The following is a 16701-nucleotide window of genomic DNA, read 5'->3' as shown; positions in this document are numbered from 1 at the left end:
TTCGCGGAGGAAGAGATTGGAATTGTTTAGGCCAAAAATAATCAATAGGAACACTAGAGGTTCTTTCAGCTGGTTTAAAGAGACTATGATTGACAGTAACAACTTCACCATTATGGGGAAATTTCAAACACTTATGTATAAGAGAGGCAATAGCTTTCATGGAAGATAGCCAAGGATAGCCAAGCTTCACACGAAATTGTTCAGATGAAGGAATAATAGCAAAGTTCACATCAAGAGATTTGTTATGGACCTCAATAGGCAATGTAATAGAACCAATCGCAGGAGAAGAGAATGCATCAAATAATTTCACAATCACATCTGTTTTGTCATAGATCACTTGATTCAATTGCAAAGTAAAAAGAAATTCTTCAGTAATAACATTAACCATGCACGAAGGATCAATAAGCACTCCACGGCAAGGTGTATTCTTGACTTTTGCAACTATATATAAAGGACCATCAGGTGCTCTAATGGTTTCACTAGAATCAAATGTGATGGAAGGTTCTTTAGGATTTTCTTGCTGCTCTACAAAGTTAATCACATTCGGAGTCATAGACACAAGACCATCAGATGAGAGAGAGGAATCATTAGCCTCAATCGCATTAGAGGTATGAGAAGGTAATGGATCAGTAAAATTTTGAAGATTTTGGTTAGGAGGAGCTATAGATGTATTGCCTTTATCATTCACTCTAGAAACATAAATAGTATTATTATCAATCAAATCTTGAATTTTACCCTTTAAAGAAAAACATTTTTCAGTATCATGCCCAGGTTGACGATGAAAATGACAAAAAGATTTGTGATCAAAATAAGGTGAAGTAATCTTTGCAGGATCAATTTGTCGTACAGGAGGAAGAGTAAGCACATTTTGTTCCAATAACTTATTCATAATACTATGCAATGATTCATTCAAAGGAGTATACTTTCTTTCTTTCTTGAAAAATTTAGAAATAGGAGGCACACCTGATGCTGCATTCACATTGTTGTTGATGATGTTTTCATTGAATTTGATGGAATCTCTATTCGGTTTAAACTTCCCAAATGGTTGTTGACTGCTATCACCCTTATCACTCGGAGCCATAGGATGTGATTGTTCCATTTGACTCACAGTCAGTTGATAATTGTGAAGAGTCGCGCACAACTGTTGGAAAGAAGTAAACTCAGAAAACAGAAGTTTGTCTCGAATATCTTTTTGTAAATTAGAAGTAAACATTCTTTGAATATCATTGTCAGGCACTGGAAAAGAAATTTGAGCATACAAATGCTTATATCTACCAATGAAATCAGTCACTTTTTCTTTAACACCTTGTTTACAATGCATTAAATCAATCAAAGTAACTTTAGGACTTATATTGTTTTGAAATTGTTGAATAAAAGCATTTGCAAGTTGTTCAAAAGAAGTAATAGAATAAGAAGGCAACGAGCAATACCATTGTAGGGCTTTGTCTCTTAATGTTCTAGTAAACAATTTTGCAAGCAACCTTGGGTCATAAGAAAAATCAGTACAAATTGTTTGAAAAGTCTTAACATGTGTTAGAGGATCACCTTTACCATTATAAAGCTCCAAATGCGGGATTTCAACATGTTTAGGGGGAATAGCTCGAACAATGTCAAGAGAAAGTGGGCTCGCAACATCAAATGTGGGCACACTAAACTTAGATTGATTCATAGAGGCAATTTGTTGCTATAAAGAAGAGATAGTTTGTGCAAGATTGTTAATGGTCGCTTCAGTCGAAGAATTCATATTAGGTGTGTTAGATTGAGATGAAGGTGTTATGTTATTGAAAGAAGGTAAAGAGTAAGGTGGTGGGACACTATGATAGTTAGTCATAGGGGATGATTGGATAGGAGGAACACTACAAGGAGGAATGGAATGGTTAAATGAATTGCCCCCTTGCATCATGTTCATTTGCGGAGATGTAATAGGAACACTCATTGAAGGAATGAATGAAGAAGTTGGATTAAATGAAGGAAGAGGGTTAATTGAAGAGGAAGGATTGCCCCCATGACTGGTAATCATAGGAGGAATGTCTTGTATAGAAGTGGTCATTATGTTTGATGTAAAGGTAGGTATGCTAGCAATAGAAGTTGTCAAAGGAATAGAATGATTGACTTGAGGGGGAGGTTGTGTATAACCTAAAGTTTCAGCACAACTCTTCATCACATTCGAATTCACAATGTGTGAAATACCACGCAAAATATCAATTCCATTCTTATCACTTTGAAGCATGCGTTTTAGACCCTCAATTAAAGGAAGAGCTTGACTATCAGGATACTCATGAGACATCCATTGGTGAAAATCATCAAATTGGTTATCCAATTTGGAAAGTTGTTCAACAGAAACCTCATGGAGAGCTTCTTCATCATTAGGAGGATTATAGGAATTACCCATGTCCTCGTTAAAAAGGCTATTCAAATTAGGTTCCATCTCCTCGGTAGTTAAACCTCGGAAAGACTTAATTCTACGGCTTCGTCTAATGGGAGTAGTGGAAGTAGGGCTTATTGTTGTAAAACTCATGCACTAGAAAGAGAGAGAAGATTTTGATTTTAGAGGAAGCAATTTTCAGTAGAATCAGCGAATTTTCCAGATTTAAGCTGTTAAATGCAATCATGACAGTCTCCCGAAATTTCAGAAAAAATGTCTGGGACCGTGGCGCCCGGAGTGCAACACGGTCCTTGCAACTTTTTTCGAAATTTGCAGGGATGAAAGTTATGATGATTTTAAAGCTAATCTGAAAAAATTGAGTGATTATATGATCTGTAGATAGGCCAAATTAAAGTTGCAATCTCAAAATTGAACCCTATCAAGATTGTCAAAAAATGCAAAAATTTGAATTTTGAAAAAGAGAGGGAAACTGAAATTTTGAATTTTATGATTTTAGAGGGAATGTCAAAAGCAATGCAAGTTTTGAAATTTAAAAATTGACTCAATTTCATGCAAAATTCAATTTTGAAAGCGGAAATCAAAGTTGTTGTAATTAAGCACTTAATTTAAAAAGTCACAAAATGCAAGAATTTGAATAAAGCACTGAAATTTCGAATGAATGCAAACACACTTTTCAGATTTAGGACAGTAAGAAACACAATTTTGACATGAATTTCAATTTTGATGATTTTTGAATGATTAGGAGCCTTAAACCAAACAATCACAAGACCAACTTTGACTATAATTTTGAAAGTGTTATAATTGATAAAAGCAGCCAAAATTCTGGATTTTAGCAGGAAAATACAGTAAGATCTTGCTCCCGAAATTTCGGAAAAAATGTCGGGGACGATGGCGCTCGTGCACACAGTCCTCGCAACTTTTTTCCAAATTTTCAGGGATGAAAGATATTGTGATTTTATTGCAAAATCCAAAGTTACAGCTGATTTGGAAATGTTTTGATCGGTCAAATTGTCAGACAAAGGTTGAATCAAGAGGGTTTCAAAAATTAGGGTTTTGACACTTAACCATTTAATTTTCAAAATTAAAGCACAAATATGAATTGATAATTTGTAATAGAAGGGCAGATCTGAAACAAGCATTAATTAATTAAATATTTCACAAGTTCAATTACTAAAAAGAGATTTTAGGGTTTTTTATGCAATCACCTCTAAAATTTTGCAAAAGATCAAACATGGAAATGTAATCAAGGAATTCAATTTTCAGATCTAAGCATGAAAAATCAGAAAGGATGTTCACGTCCAGTTCACCAAAATGTAAAGCGGAAAATCGCGATCGAACCCTAGTTGCTCTCCCCTCTTCCAACTCTGAGGAGAGAGAAGGGAGGTTCGCTAGGGTTGATGGTTTTTCACTTAGGGGAGAGACTTTACATTCAAAAGAGGGGTTGAAACTCACAAGATCCAATCCCACACAATGTAAGATTGGATGCTAAATGAATTTCAAGGGTTAAGACAGCAAGGCTACCCTCTTTTGTAAAGAATGTTGATAGAAAGATTAAGCTAAGGAATGCATAGAAAGTGATAAAGATTCGCTTATAAACTGAGTTCGGGTTATAGAATGAAGCTGTGGACCTGGAATTAGCAGTAAAATGTCGATACAGCGCTGTCCTGCAAATTTGAGCAAAAGTTGTCGGGACGATGGCGCCCGACGCCATGGTCCTCCGAAAAATCCGCGAAACGAAGGGGGATTTGTTCGTCTCTGCACAAGGATTCCAGATCTTTAATTTCAGCCACATACCTGCAACCTACACACAGAAAAGAGAAGACGATTGGGGGGTTAGGGATTAGGGGTTTGCCTTTAGGTCAAACCCCAGTTTTGGAATTAACCAAGAAATGAGCAGGTGCTGTAAATGTAAATGACTGTAATGTAAAACAAGTACTAATACCTTGTTCTAAGGATGTTTGTATCCTTATGTGCGAAGGTTTAGATGTTGTATATTGTTGTATGGTAGCATGTAGTATGTGATCTCCTCTTCAATGGTTGAATCCTTGTCTTGAATGCAACACTTAGCCTTGAATGGAGACTTGAAATGATCAATTGCTTGAATGCTTTGAATGTTTGAGTATAGTTTCCACGCCTTTTCCATCATATTCTCACTTATGTCAAATGAGAGAGAAAAATGTAGTTTATATACTTGTCATTTAGGGCTGATAGACTGATTTTCCCGACCTTAGGCCGACCAGGGAATGTAATTTCCAAATTGCAAACAAAAAGACCCAAGACCCCTTAGGAGACCGGGCCCAAAATAGGACCCAGGGACCAGGGCGCTGCGCGCCATGGTCCTGGAGGACTAGGGCACTGGGTGCCCTGGTCCTGGAGGACCAGGGCGCTAGGTGCTCTGGTCCCACCTCCCGGGGCAACAGGGTGCAAGGAGGTTCAGGCTAGGGTGCATGAAAAATGCAGTTTTCAGTGTCGTGAGCAAGTTTCGGGGTCTCCATTCAGGTTGCGTGTTGCGTCACCATCGTGAAGACCGAAATGCAGTCGAAATTGTAAGTGTCACAATTTTAGGACGCTACACTCGGTTTCCAGCAACTCGATTCCATTTTCTTATGGTGAGATTTTTTCTGTCACATCAAAAATCGTCAAAAGTTGTCAGTGAGAGGTGACAAAATAGTGCATCTTTTGTTTTGCTTGTCGTGGGAACAAACTATCAGTGTGAGTGCATCTAGGTGGTCGGGTTTATGCTAGGTGTTCCCTTGTATCACTCCCCAAGGCATCCGATCGCTACGAGCCACCTTGTAGTGACATTTTCCCTTGAGCACTCAAAGTGGAAAAAATGGTCAAACTTTGACATCTCGTAACTCAGAGACCATGGCACTTATGGATGATTTTTTTGAACCTATGGCATCATGTTGTTGCTTCCTAAAAAATACTATCTCTATTTTGGGCAACTCGATTCCATTTTCTTGTGGTGAGATTTTTTTCGACCACATAAAAAACCGTCAAAAGTTGTCAGTGAGAGGTGGCAAAATAGTGCATCTTTTATTCTGCTTGTCATGGGAATGAACCATTAGTGTGAGTGCATTCAAGTGGCTGGGTTTACACCAAGTGTGCCCTTGTCTCACTCCCCAAGATGTCTGATCGTTACGAGCCACCTCGTAGTGGCATTTTCCGTTGAGCACTCAAAGCGGAAAAAATGGTCAAACTTTGACATAGCCTAACTTGGAGACCATGGCACTTATGGATGATCTATTTTAACCTATGTGGTCTTGTTATCACTTCCTAAAAAATCCTATCTCAGTTTTGGGCAACTCGATTCCTTTTTTTTGTGGTGAGATTTTTTCTGTCGCATCAAAAACTGTCAAAAACTGTCAATGAGAGGTGGCAAAATAGTGCATCTTTTGTTCTGCTTGTCGTGGGAATGAACCGTTAGCATGAGCACATCTAGGTGGTTAGGTTTACACTAGGTGTGCCCTTTTCTCACTCCCCAAGATGTCTGATCGTTATGAGCCACCTCGTAGCGACGTTTTCCCTTGAGTGCTCAAAGCAAAAAAAATGGTCAAACTTTGACATAGCCTAACTCGGAGACTGTCGCACGTATGGATGAACTATTCAAACCTATGGGGTCATGTTATTTCTACCTACAAAATCCTATCTCAGTTTTGGGCAATTCGATTCCATTTTCTTGTGGTGAGATTTTTTCTGTTGCATCAAAAACCGTCAAAAACTGTCAATGAGAAGTGGCAAAATAGTTCATCTTTCATTCTGCTTGTCATGGGAATGAACCATTAGCACGAGCACATCTTGGTGGCTAGTTTTATGCTAGGTGTGTCCTTGTCTCTCTCCCCAAGATGTCTGATCATTACAAGCCACCTCGTAGCGATGTTTTCCCTGGAGTGCTCAAAGCAAAAAAAATGGTCAAACTTTGACGTAGCGTAACTCAGAGACCGTGGCACTTATGGACAATTGGTTTGAGCCTATGGGGTCATGTTATCACTACCTACAAATTCCTATCTTGGTTTTGGGAAACTCAATTCCATTTTCTTGTGGTGAGATTTTTTCTGTTGCATAAAAAACCATCAAAAACTATCAGTGAGAGGTGGCAAAATAGTTCATCTTTCATTCTGCTTGTCTTGGGAATGAATTGTCAGTGCGAGCACATCTGGGTGCATGAGTTTATGCTAGGTGTGCCCTTGTCTCACTCCCTAAGATGTCTGATTGTTACGAGCCACCTCGTAGTGACGTTTTCCCTTGAGCGCTCAAAGAGAAAAAAATGGTCAAAATTTGACGTAGCGTAACTTGGAGACCGTGGCACTTATGGATGATCTATTTGAACCTATGGGGTCATGTTATCACTACCTACAAAATTCTATCTCAGTTTTGGGCAACTCGATTCCATTTTCTTGTTGTGACATTTTTTCTGTCACATCAAAAACTGTCAAAAACTATCAGTGAGAGGTGGCAAAATAGTGCATCTTTCATTCTTCTTATCGTGGGAATGAACCATCAGTGAGAGTGCATCTAGGTAGCTAGGTTTATGATAGGTGTGCCCTTATTTTTCTCCCCAAGATGTCTGATCATTACAAGCCACCTCGTAGCGACGTTTTCGCTTGAGCGCTCAAAGTGAAAAAAAGGTCAAACTTTGATGTAGCATAACTCGAAGACCGTGGCACTTATGGATGATCTGTTTGAACCTATGGGGTCTTGTGGTGAGATTTTTTCTATTGTATCAAAAACCATCAGTGAGAGGTGGCAAAATAGTGCATCTTTTGTTCTGCTTGTTGTGGGAATGAACCATCAGTGCGAGCACATCCAAGTGGCTGGGTTTAGCCAGGTGTTCCCTTGTCTCACTCCCTAAGGAATTCGATCTCTTTGGTTGGGTGAAACCCTTGTGTTGTCATGCCAAAATTCTCAATTAACATTCTTAGTGCATCAACAACAACCTTGTCCTTGCATGGGAGTCTACCGGAGAATGCCCAAAGAGAATTATTGTTAGGATCCTCAATTTTCTCTCACCTCTCTAAGGCATAGGGTAATATGGTTCTACTTATCCTTAATGATTTGCTTGTTTTTCTTATTAAATGAGGTTTTTTCATTTCCTTTCCCATTATGGTTGATGTGAAGACACGATGAGTAACATTAGCATCTTTAGTGCATGATTTTGAACCAATGGCTTGGTATGCATCAAAAATATTTCTCACAATGGTTCTTTCACTATTATTTTCAGATGTTCTTAACCCCAAAATTTTCATTGTCTCTCTAAATTTTAGATTTTTAATCATTTCAACAACTAATTGGCATCTTCCACTTTGATTTAAATTTTCAAAATAGTTACTCCAAATTCTTCTAACTGTTCTTCTACAAGTTCTTTCAGAAATTTAATCATGCATTGGCTTCACAATATTTTCATCAATATCTATTAGGAACTTTGGTTTTCTATGAATTATTCTAAGAGGTGTTAAGATTGGTTCATGCTCTTTGTTTTCATTAGGTGCATTATGTGCATTGATCACATCAAGTTCAAATGGTATATCTTCTTCAATTTCATTAACATGTGCATTCACCGAATCATTTTCAAATGGTGTATGTTCATTGCATTCATTAGGTGCATTCATCATATGTATTTGAATTGGTGTATGTTGATCATTTTGATTTGTTGCATTAATCATATCAATTTCAATTGTTTAATGTTCATCACTTTCATTAGGTGCATTAGATGGTGTACCTTCACGTAATCTCTTCATATGCTCCCTTTGTCTTTCCTTTGCTACCTCTCTTTGTTCATTTGTTCCTCTCTTATTCTTTCCCATTGTCCTACACATAACATCATGATGACAATCCACAATCAAATAGAAAACAAACAACAAATGATCATCATTTTGTTATAATCTAAAGTAACAATAATAAAATAACTTAAAAAAAAACAAAATACAAGACAAATAAATCATAATCAAAGCAAAAAAATAACAAATGATCATAATTTTGTTATTATCTAAAGTAACAATTATAAAATAACTTAAAAATCAATCATTCCAAAGAAAAAGTGACAAAACAATATGAAAGCCTGACTATTACTGTCCCACAAAATCATGTACAAAAGTAGTGGGGCCTTCAAACAACTTGCAATGCTATTTTTTAGGCCGTTGGGACTAAAATATATAAATATTTTCCCATAACCTGTACGAGTTATGGAAACCTTGTATGTCAACATTCACAATTACTCATAACCCATATGGGTTATGTAGAACTAGAAGTTTTGGCCTTAGTTCTACCCGTATGGGCTATGTAGAACTAGGAAAAGGAGAGGGGGAGAGAGAGAGAGGGAGGGAGAGGGGGAGAGAGAGAGAGAGAGGGAGGGAGAGGGAGAGAGAGGGAGGGAGGGAGAGGGAGGGAAAAGGAGAGGGGGAGAGGGAGAGAGGGAGAGAAGGAGAGGGGGAGGGAGAGAGGGAGATTGGGGAAAGGAGAGGGGGAGAGGGAGAGAGGGAGAGAAGGAGAGGGGGAGGGAGAGAGGGAGATTGGGGAAAGGAGAGGGGGAGAGGGAGAGAGAGGGAGAGAAGGAGAGGGGGAGGGAGAGAGGGAGATTTGGGAAAGAAGAGGGGGTGAGGGAGACAGAGGGAGATTGGGAAAAGGAGAGATTGGGGAAATGAGAGAGGGAGAGGGAGAGAGGGAGAGAAGGAGAGGGGAAAGGAGAGAGGGAGATTGGGGAAAGGAGAGGGGGAGAGGGAGAGAGAGGGAGATTGGGAAAAGGAGAGGGGGAGAGGGAGAGAGGGAGAGAAGAAGAGGGGAAGGGAGAGAGGGAGAGGGAGAGAATGAGATTGGGAAAAGGAGAGGGGGAGGGAGAGGGAGAGAGAGGGAGATTGGGAAAAGGAGAGATTCGAGAAAGGAGAGGGGGAGAGGGAAAGAAGGGGAGGGGGGGGAGAGAGGGAGATTGGGGAAAGGAGAGGGGGAGAGGGAGAAAGGGAGAGGGAGAGAGAAAGATTGGGAAAAAAAGAGGGGGATAGGGAGAGGGAGAGTGAGGGAGATTGGGGAAAGGAGAGGGGGAGAGGGAGAGAAAGAAAGATTGGGAAAAGGAGAGGGGGAGATGAAGAGAGGGAGGGAGAGGGAGGGAAAAGGAGAGGGGGGTAGGGAGAGAGGAAGGGAGAGGCAGAGGGAGAGAGAGGGAGATTGGGAAAAGGAGAGGGAGAGAGGGAGAGAAGGAGAGGGGGAGGGAGAGAGGGAGATTGGGGAAAGGAGAAGGGGAGAGGTAGAGAGAGGGATATTGGGAAAAGGAGAGAATGGGGAAAGGAGAGGGGGAGAGGGGGAGAAGGAGAGGGGGAGGCAGAGAGGGAGATTGGAGAAAGGAGAGGGGGAGAGAGGGAGAGAGAGAGATTGGGAAAAAGAGAGGGGGGAGAGGGAGAGGGAGAGAGAGGGAGATTGGGGAAAGGAGAGGGGGAGAGGGAGAGAAAGCAAGATTGGGAAAAGGAGAGGGGGATATGAAGAGAGGGAGGGAGAGGGATGTAAAAGGAGAGGGGGATAGGGAGAGAGGAAGGGAGAGGGAGAGGGAGAGAGAGGGAGATTGGGAAAAGGAGAGGGAGAGAGGGAGAGAAGGAGAGGGGGAGGAAGAGAGGGAGATTGGGGAAAGGAGAGGGGTAGATGGAGAGAGAGGGAGATTGGGAAAAGGAGAGGGGGAGAGGGAGAGAGGGAGAGAAGGAGAGGGGGAGGGAGAGAGGGAGAGGGAGAGAGCAAGATTGGGAAAAGGAGAGGGAGAGGGAGAGGGAGAGAGAGGGAGATTAGGAAAAGGAGAGATTGGGGAAAGGAAAGGGGGAGAGGGGGAGGGAAGGAGAGGGGAAGGGAGAGAGGGAGATTGGGGAAAGGAGAGGGGGAGAGGGAGAGAGCGAGATTGGGAAAATGAGAGGGGGAGAGAGAGAGGGAGAGAGAGGGATATTGGGGAAAGGAGAAGGGGAGAGGGAGAGAAAGAGAGATTGGGAAAAGGAGAGTGGGAGATGAAGAGAGGGAGGGAGAGGGAGAGGGATCGAGAGGGAGATTGGGAAAAGGAGAGGGAGAGAGGGAGAGAAGGAGAGGGGGAGGGAGAGAGGGAGATTGGGGAAAGGAGAGGGGGAGAGGGAGAGAGAGGGAGATTGGGAAAAGGAGAGATTGCAGAAAGGAGAGGGGGAGAGGGAGAGAGGGAGAGAAGGAGAGGGGGAGGGAGAGAGGGAGAGAGGGGAAAGGAGAGGAGAGGGAGAGAGAGAGATTGGGAAAAGGAGAGGGGGAGAGGGAGAGGGAGAGAGAGGGAGATTGGGGAAAGGAGAGGGGGAGAGGGAGAGAAAGAGAGATTGGGAAAAGGACAGGGGGAGATGAAGAGAGGGAGGTAGAGGGAGGGAAAATAAGAGGGGGGAAGGAAGAGAGGAAGGGAGAGGGAGAGGGAGATAGAGGGAGATTGGGAAAAGGAGAGGGATCGAGGGAGAGAAGGAGAGGCGGAGGGAGAATGGGAGATTGGGGAAAGGAGAGGGGGAGAGGGAGAGAGAGGGAGATTGAGAAAAGGAGAGGAGGAGAGGGAGAGAGGGAGAGAAGGAGAAGAGGAGGGAGAGAGGGAGAGGGAGAGAGAGAGATTGGGAAAAGGAGAGGGGGAGGGAGAGGGAGAGGGAGGGAGATTGGGAAAAGGAGAGATTGGGGAAAGGAGAGGGGTAAAGGGGGAGAGGGAGAGAAGGAGAGGGGGAGGGAGAGAGGGAGATTTGGGAAAGGAGAGGGAGAGAGGGAGAGGGAGAGAGAGAGATTGGGAAAAGGAGAGGGGGAGAGGGAGAGGGAGAGAGAGAGGGAGATTGGGGAAAGGATAGGGGGGAGGGAGAGAAAGTGAGATTGGAATAAGGAGAGGGGGAGATGAAGAGAGGGAGGGAGAGGGTGGGAAAATGAGAGGGGGGTAGGGATAGAGGAAGGGAGAGGGAGAGGGAGAGAGAAGGAGATTGGGAAAAGGAGAGGGAGAGAGGGAGAGAAGGAGAGGGGGAGGGAGAGAGGGAGAGGGAGAGAGAGAGATTAGGAAAAGGAGAGGGGGAGGGAGAGGGAGAGAGAGGGAGATTGGGAAAAAGAGAGATTTGGGAAAGGAGAGGGGGAGAGGGAGAGAAGGAGAGAAGGAGAGGGGGAAGGAGAGAGAGAGAGGGAGAGAGGGAGATTGGGAAAAGGAGAGGGAGAGAGGGAGAGAAGGAGAGGGGAAGGGAGAGAGGGAGATTGGGGAAAGGAGAGGGGGAGAGGGAGAGAGAGGGAGATTGGGAAAAGGAGATGGGGAGAGGGAGAGAGGGAGGGAAAGGGAGAGAGGGAGGGAGGGGAGAGAGAGGGAGATTGGGAAAAGGAGAGGGGGAGAGAGAGATGGAGAGAGAGGGATATTGGGAAAAGGAGAGGGAGAGAGGGAGAGAAGGAGATGGGGAGGGAGAGAGGGAGATTGGGGAAAGGAGAGGGGGAGAGGGAGAGAGGGAGATTGGGAAAAGGAGAGGGGGAGAGGGAGAGAGAGGGAGATTGGGAAAAGGAGATGGGGAGAGGGAGAGAGGGAGGGAAAGGGAGAGAGGGAGGGAGGGGAGAGAGAGGGAGATTGGGAAAAGGAGAAGGGGAGAGAGAGATGGAGAGAGAGGGATATTGGGAAAAGGAGAGGGAGAGAGGGAGAGAAGGAGATGGGGAGGGAGAGAGGGAGATTGGGGAAAGGAGAGGGGGAGAGGGAGAGAGGGAGATTGGGAAAAGGAGAGGGGGAGAGGGAGAGAGGAAGGGAGAGGGAGAGAGAGAGAGAGTATAGGAGAGAGAGAGGGAGAGAAAGAGAGATTTAAGATAACGAAAGGGGGAGGGAGAGGGAGGGGGAGAGAAAGAAAGAGAAGGGGGAGAGGGTGAGAATAGGATAGGATAATTTGTGTGTGTGTGTGTGTGTGTGTGTGTGTGTGAGAGAGAGAGAGAGAGAGAGAGAGAGAGAGAGACATGAGGTAGAGAGAGAACAAGAAGGAGAAAAGGGTGAGAGAATCAAAAAATAGAGAAGTGTGAGGAGGAGAGAGATGAGATAGAACACAAGGAAGATAATTAGGGCTCATAATAGACAAAGACAATGATGGGGGAAGTAAGACGAGAGAGAGAGAGGAAAAGAAGAGGTACATGCATGTATACAAACATATATACATATATCTATATAAATATATGTATATATAAATATAGATATGCATATATACATACATAAACATGTATTATCTAGGTATGTCTAAAACATGTGTAGTAAATGCAAAGTTTACAAGCATACATTATTATGTCTTCATAACCCATACGGGTTTTGTGAAACAAATTTTTTTTTTCTAGTTCTTCATAACCCGTACGAGTTATTTAGAATTGTGAATATTACTTTGGGTTCTTCAAAACTCATGCGGGTTTTGGCTTGGTAAGAGGGTTAGAAAATGACCCTAAGGCTTGCAAGCCCATTTTCCCCCCTTTTTTGTTCCTTTACTCATTTTTCATCCTCCACCATGATTTCTTGATTTCATCGTCATCAGGTTTACAAATGATGAAGTGGGTATCTCTAAAATTACCACCACAATCTCACACATTTTCTTAGTTTTCTGACCATATAAATTTTTTAATTTTTGGAAAACGTCAACATAGTAAACTTTAATTTTCTTTATCAGTGCCTTGACAGTCCTCACAGACATATGTCTACCATTTTTTTAATAAATTTTGATATACTTGAGCAAATTCAAAATAAATTATATATTATTGTTCTACACTAGATTCTATACACTTTAAAAAAAAAAACTGCATTTTTGATTATTTGATGCAAGTTATGCCCAGCTCATGAACAGGTACCAAATTTTCAGGATGCTGTCACTTCCAAAAATCATAAAAAATAAAATACACAATGAAAAATTAAAAAAAAATACACAACTTCTAGATGTCACTCTTACCTATCATCCTACCAAAGGGTTTTTAAAAATACTAAATATAACTATATATTTTGTGCAGCGCACGAAAACAGCTATGTTATATTTTTCTGAAAAAATCAAGAATAGTTTTTTGTGCGTGAAAGGTTTGACCCTCTTAATCTTATTCAATTTAAAAAAAAATTAGTATTTTAGAAACTAGATTCAGAGTACTACAATTCTTATTCTTTTTTCAACTCCTAGTTTTGAGTGCATGACCTTCAAATAGCTCTTTGAAGTTCAGGTTTACCTATTTTTAGAAAAAAAAAAAAAAAAGTGGCCATTTATACCCCCCTTTTTGTTCACCATCTTGGTGCACTTACCCTTGATGAGGAAGTTTATATTGAGAAATGTGATAGTTTTTCACTATCAGATGATATAGATATGGTTTACAGGTTAATGAAATCTTTATGTGGATTGAAACAAGCACCTAGAGCTTGGTATGAAAGGTTGGATAAATATCTTTTAAAGCTTGGTTTTACTAAGGGCAGTGCTGATAGTAATTTATATTATAAAATCATTGATGATGATATAATGATTGTTGAAGTATTTGTTGATGACATTATTTTTGGAGGTAAAGACAAATTGTGCATAGAATTTTCTAAGGATATGGAGAAAGAATTTGAGATGTCTATGATTGGTGAGATGAAACTTTTCTTAGGCTTGTAGATTACTCAAACTGACAAAGGTATTTTTATCTGTCAAACTAAATATGCTAAGAAATTGTTGAATAAATTTGGTATGGGAGATTCTAAACCGGTAAGTACACCTATGGTTACAAGTGAGAAATTGATAAGAAAAGATGTTTCTACACTAGTAAATCCTACAAGATACAAATCTATGATTGGAGGTCTACTTTATTTGACTCGGACTAGGCATGGCATTATGAATGTTGTTTGTATTGTTTCAAGATTTCAGAGTTATCCTAGAGAAAATCATAAGATGGCAGTGAAAAGAATTTTTAGATACTTGCAAGGTACATCAGAATATGGCTTATGGTATCCTAAGGATGATAACTTTACTTTATGTGCATATACAGATGTTGATGACCAAAAAAGTACTTTCGGTGGAGCTTTCTTTCTTGGAAAGAAGTTGGTTTCATGGATCAGCAATAAACAATCATGTACTTCTCTATCTACTATTGAAGCTAAGTATGTTGATGCTACTATTAACTGCACACAAGTTTTATGGATGAAGCAAATGTTGAAGGATATAAAGGTGGATTGTGATGCACCAGTAGTTATTCACTGTGATAACTATGCTTCTATTGATATATCAAAGAATACGATATTTCATTCTAAGACAAAGCACATATCTTTCAAGTATAACTTTTTGAAGTAGAAGGTGGAAGCAAATGAAGTTAGACTGGTTTATGTGAACACTAAAGAATAGATTGCAGATATATTTACTAAACCTTTATCCAAGGAATCAGTTGAGTAACTGAGAGATAGATTGGGGGTTTCTACCCCTCTAGTAGAGAAATGATTGATGTGGTTTGGCATCAATCCGACATGAATTATTAGAGATACTATTCATTCTGACACTGATGTGGGATGCTACAGCTCAGGGGGAGTATTCAGCTTTGAGATTCAAAGGCTTATGTTTTTTCTTTGATATTTCTGTCAGATTTCTGGCATTGATTTCAAAGGGAAAGAGATAGTGATGTGAAAAAGAAAATGTTAAAGGGAGAAATATTATTCAAAGGGTGAGAGATATTGATATCCAGAGCTATATGTGGGTGATTGTTGGATGTATTCCATAGGGGGAGACTTGTTTGGCATTTCTTGGGACTTAGATGTTTTTCACATCTAGTGTTGCCATCAATACCAAAGGGGGAGATTGTTGGCCATTTGGTGGAATTGATTATGTGTTGCATTGATGTTTTGTCATTGATGTCAACACTAGTTGTTTGGATGCTTTACTGACACCCTTCTGGTTCTAGTAGGATGAGTGGTTTTTGGTTAACTTGGATCCGACATGATCTTGTGGACTCCAGTATAGTTTAGTGATGGAATTGGCTTATTCATGATACCTATACTCTTATTTGATCAGTTGGTTTTGGTCTAGTGATTCGATGCTATCCTTCTTTCTTAGAAGATTGGTTTTTGGTTCCGGCAAGGGTTTCACCAGCAAAGCTTTTGATGGAGATCCTTGATTAATTACATAAGTGATGTTAGTGCATCTTCTGATGGACTTTCAGGATGCTATTGGTGACCATGTTCGAGACTTAGCATTTGGAGATCATTTCTGAAGCATGTGGACCTATACTTGGTCCCTATTGATCTAGGTTATGGATCAGTATTAATGTAACATGTGGATAGGACCTATTGATATATTTATAGGATGTCTTATATGTTAATATTACTTGTTTGGTCTAAGGCTGACATGGTTTGTAATTATGTAATCGGTTTATTGTTCGGTGGTCGACCTAATTGTTTATGGTTGAGGGTTTGTATAAATATATGTAAGATCTCATTGTAGATCATCATGATTAATGTAAGAGGTCATGGTCAAGGAATGTAAAGTGTGAATAATGTAATATCATTCTGGCAGAGGAGAGATCGAATTGGGTTTATGTAAGAGGATTTAGTCCTCTGGTATTGAGCTTAACTGGAAATGTACTTAGGCATAGGAGATGCTATCTTTTGCAGTTCAACACTTCTCTAGATTGTAGTCTAGATTTATATGTAGTCAGTGAGACTCCTTTTGTAATGAGCAGTGTGCTCTAGGTTTTTGGCCTTCCTGCAAGTGCAGGCCCCTTCATTGTAATTCACATACTTACTACAGAAGTATTATCTGACTGTGGGTAGGCTTCCTACTATGGTTTTTCCCTTTATCAGGTTTTCCATGTACAAATCTTGGTGTCATGTGGATGCCTTTTATTCTATGATTATTGTTTATGCTTAATTGGTCTATTTGTTATTTCGGTATTAATATTTTGGGTTTCGATATTAAAGTTTAAATTGCTAATGCTTCCTGTAATTTGTGACAACTGATTCACCCTCCCTCCCCTATCAGTTTTCTTTTGGTTATCTAAATTCTCTAATAGCAGTAAGGCCAATAGCCTAGACTACACTGCTCATCAGAAAAAAGGAGCCTCATTGACTACATAAACATCGGACTACAATCCGAAGAAAAGAGTGAACTACAAGTATAGCATCTCCTATGCCTAAGTATAGTTCCAATTACTCTCAATACCAGAGGCCTTAAACCTCTCTTAAAAACCCAATTCGATCACCTATGATTGACCAAACCTTCTACATATTATTACAACATTATTTACACACAAATCATCTCATAGCCTTGATCTATCAAGCATGATCTACAAAGAGATCTTACATCATATTTATACCAACCCGAGACCTAAACAATGAGGTCGGTCATCTAAAAGATAATACAATA

This window comes from Cryptomeria japonica, chromosome 5 (assembly GCF_030272615.1).
Source record: "Cryptomeria japonica chromosome 5, Sugi_1.0, whole genome shotgun sequence".
In the NCBI taxonomy this organism is placed as follows: Eukaryota; Viridiplantae; Streptophyta; class Pinopsida; order Cupressales; family Cupressaceae; genus Cryptomeria; species Cryptomeria japonica.
Note: the sequence above shows the minus strand (reverse complement) of the source record.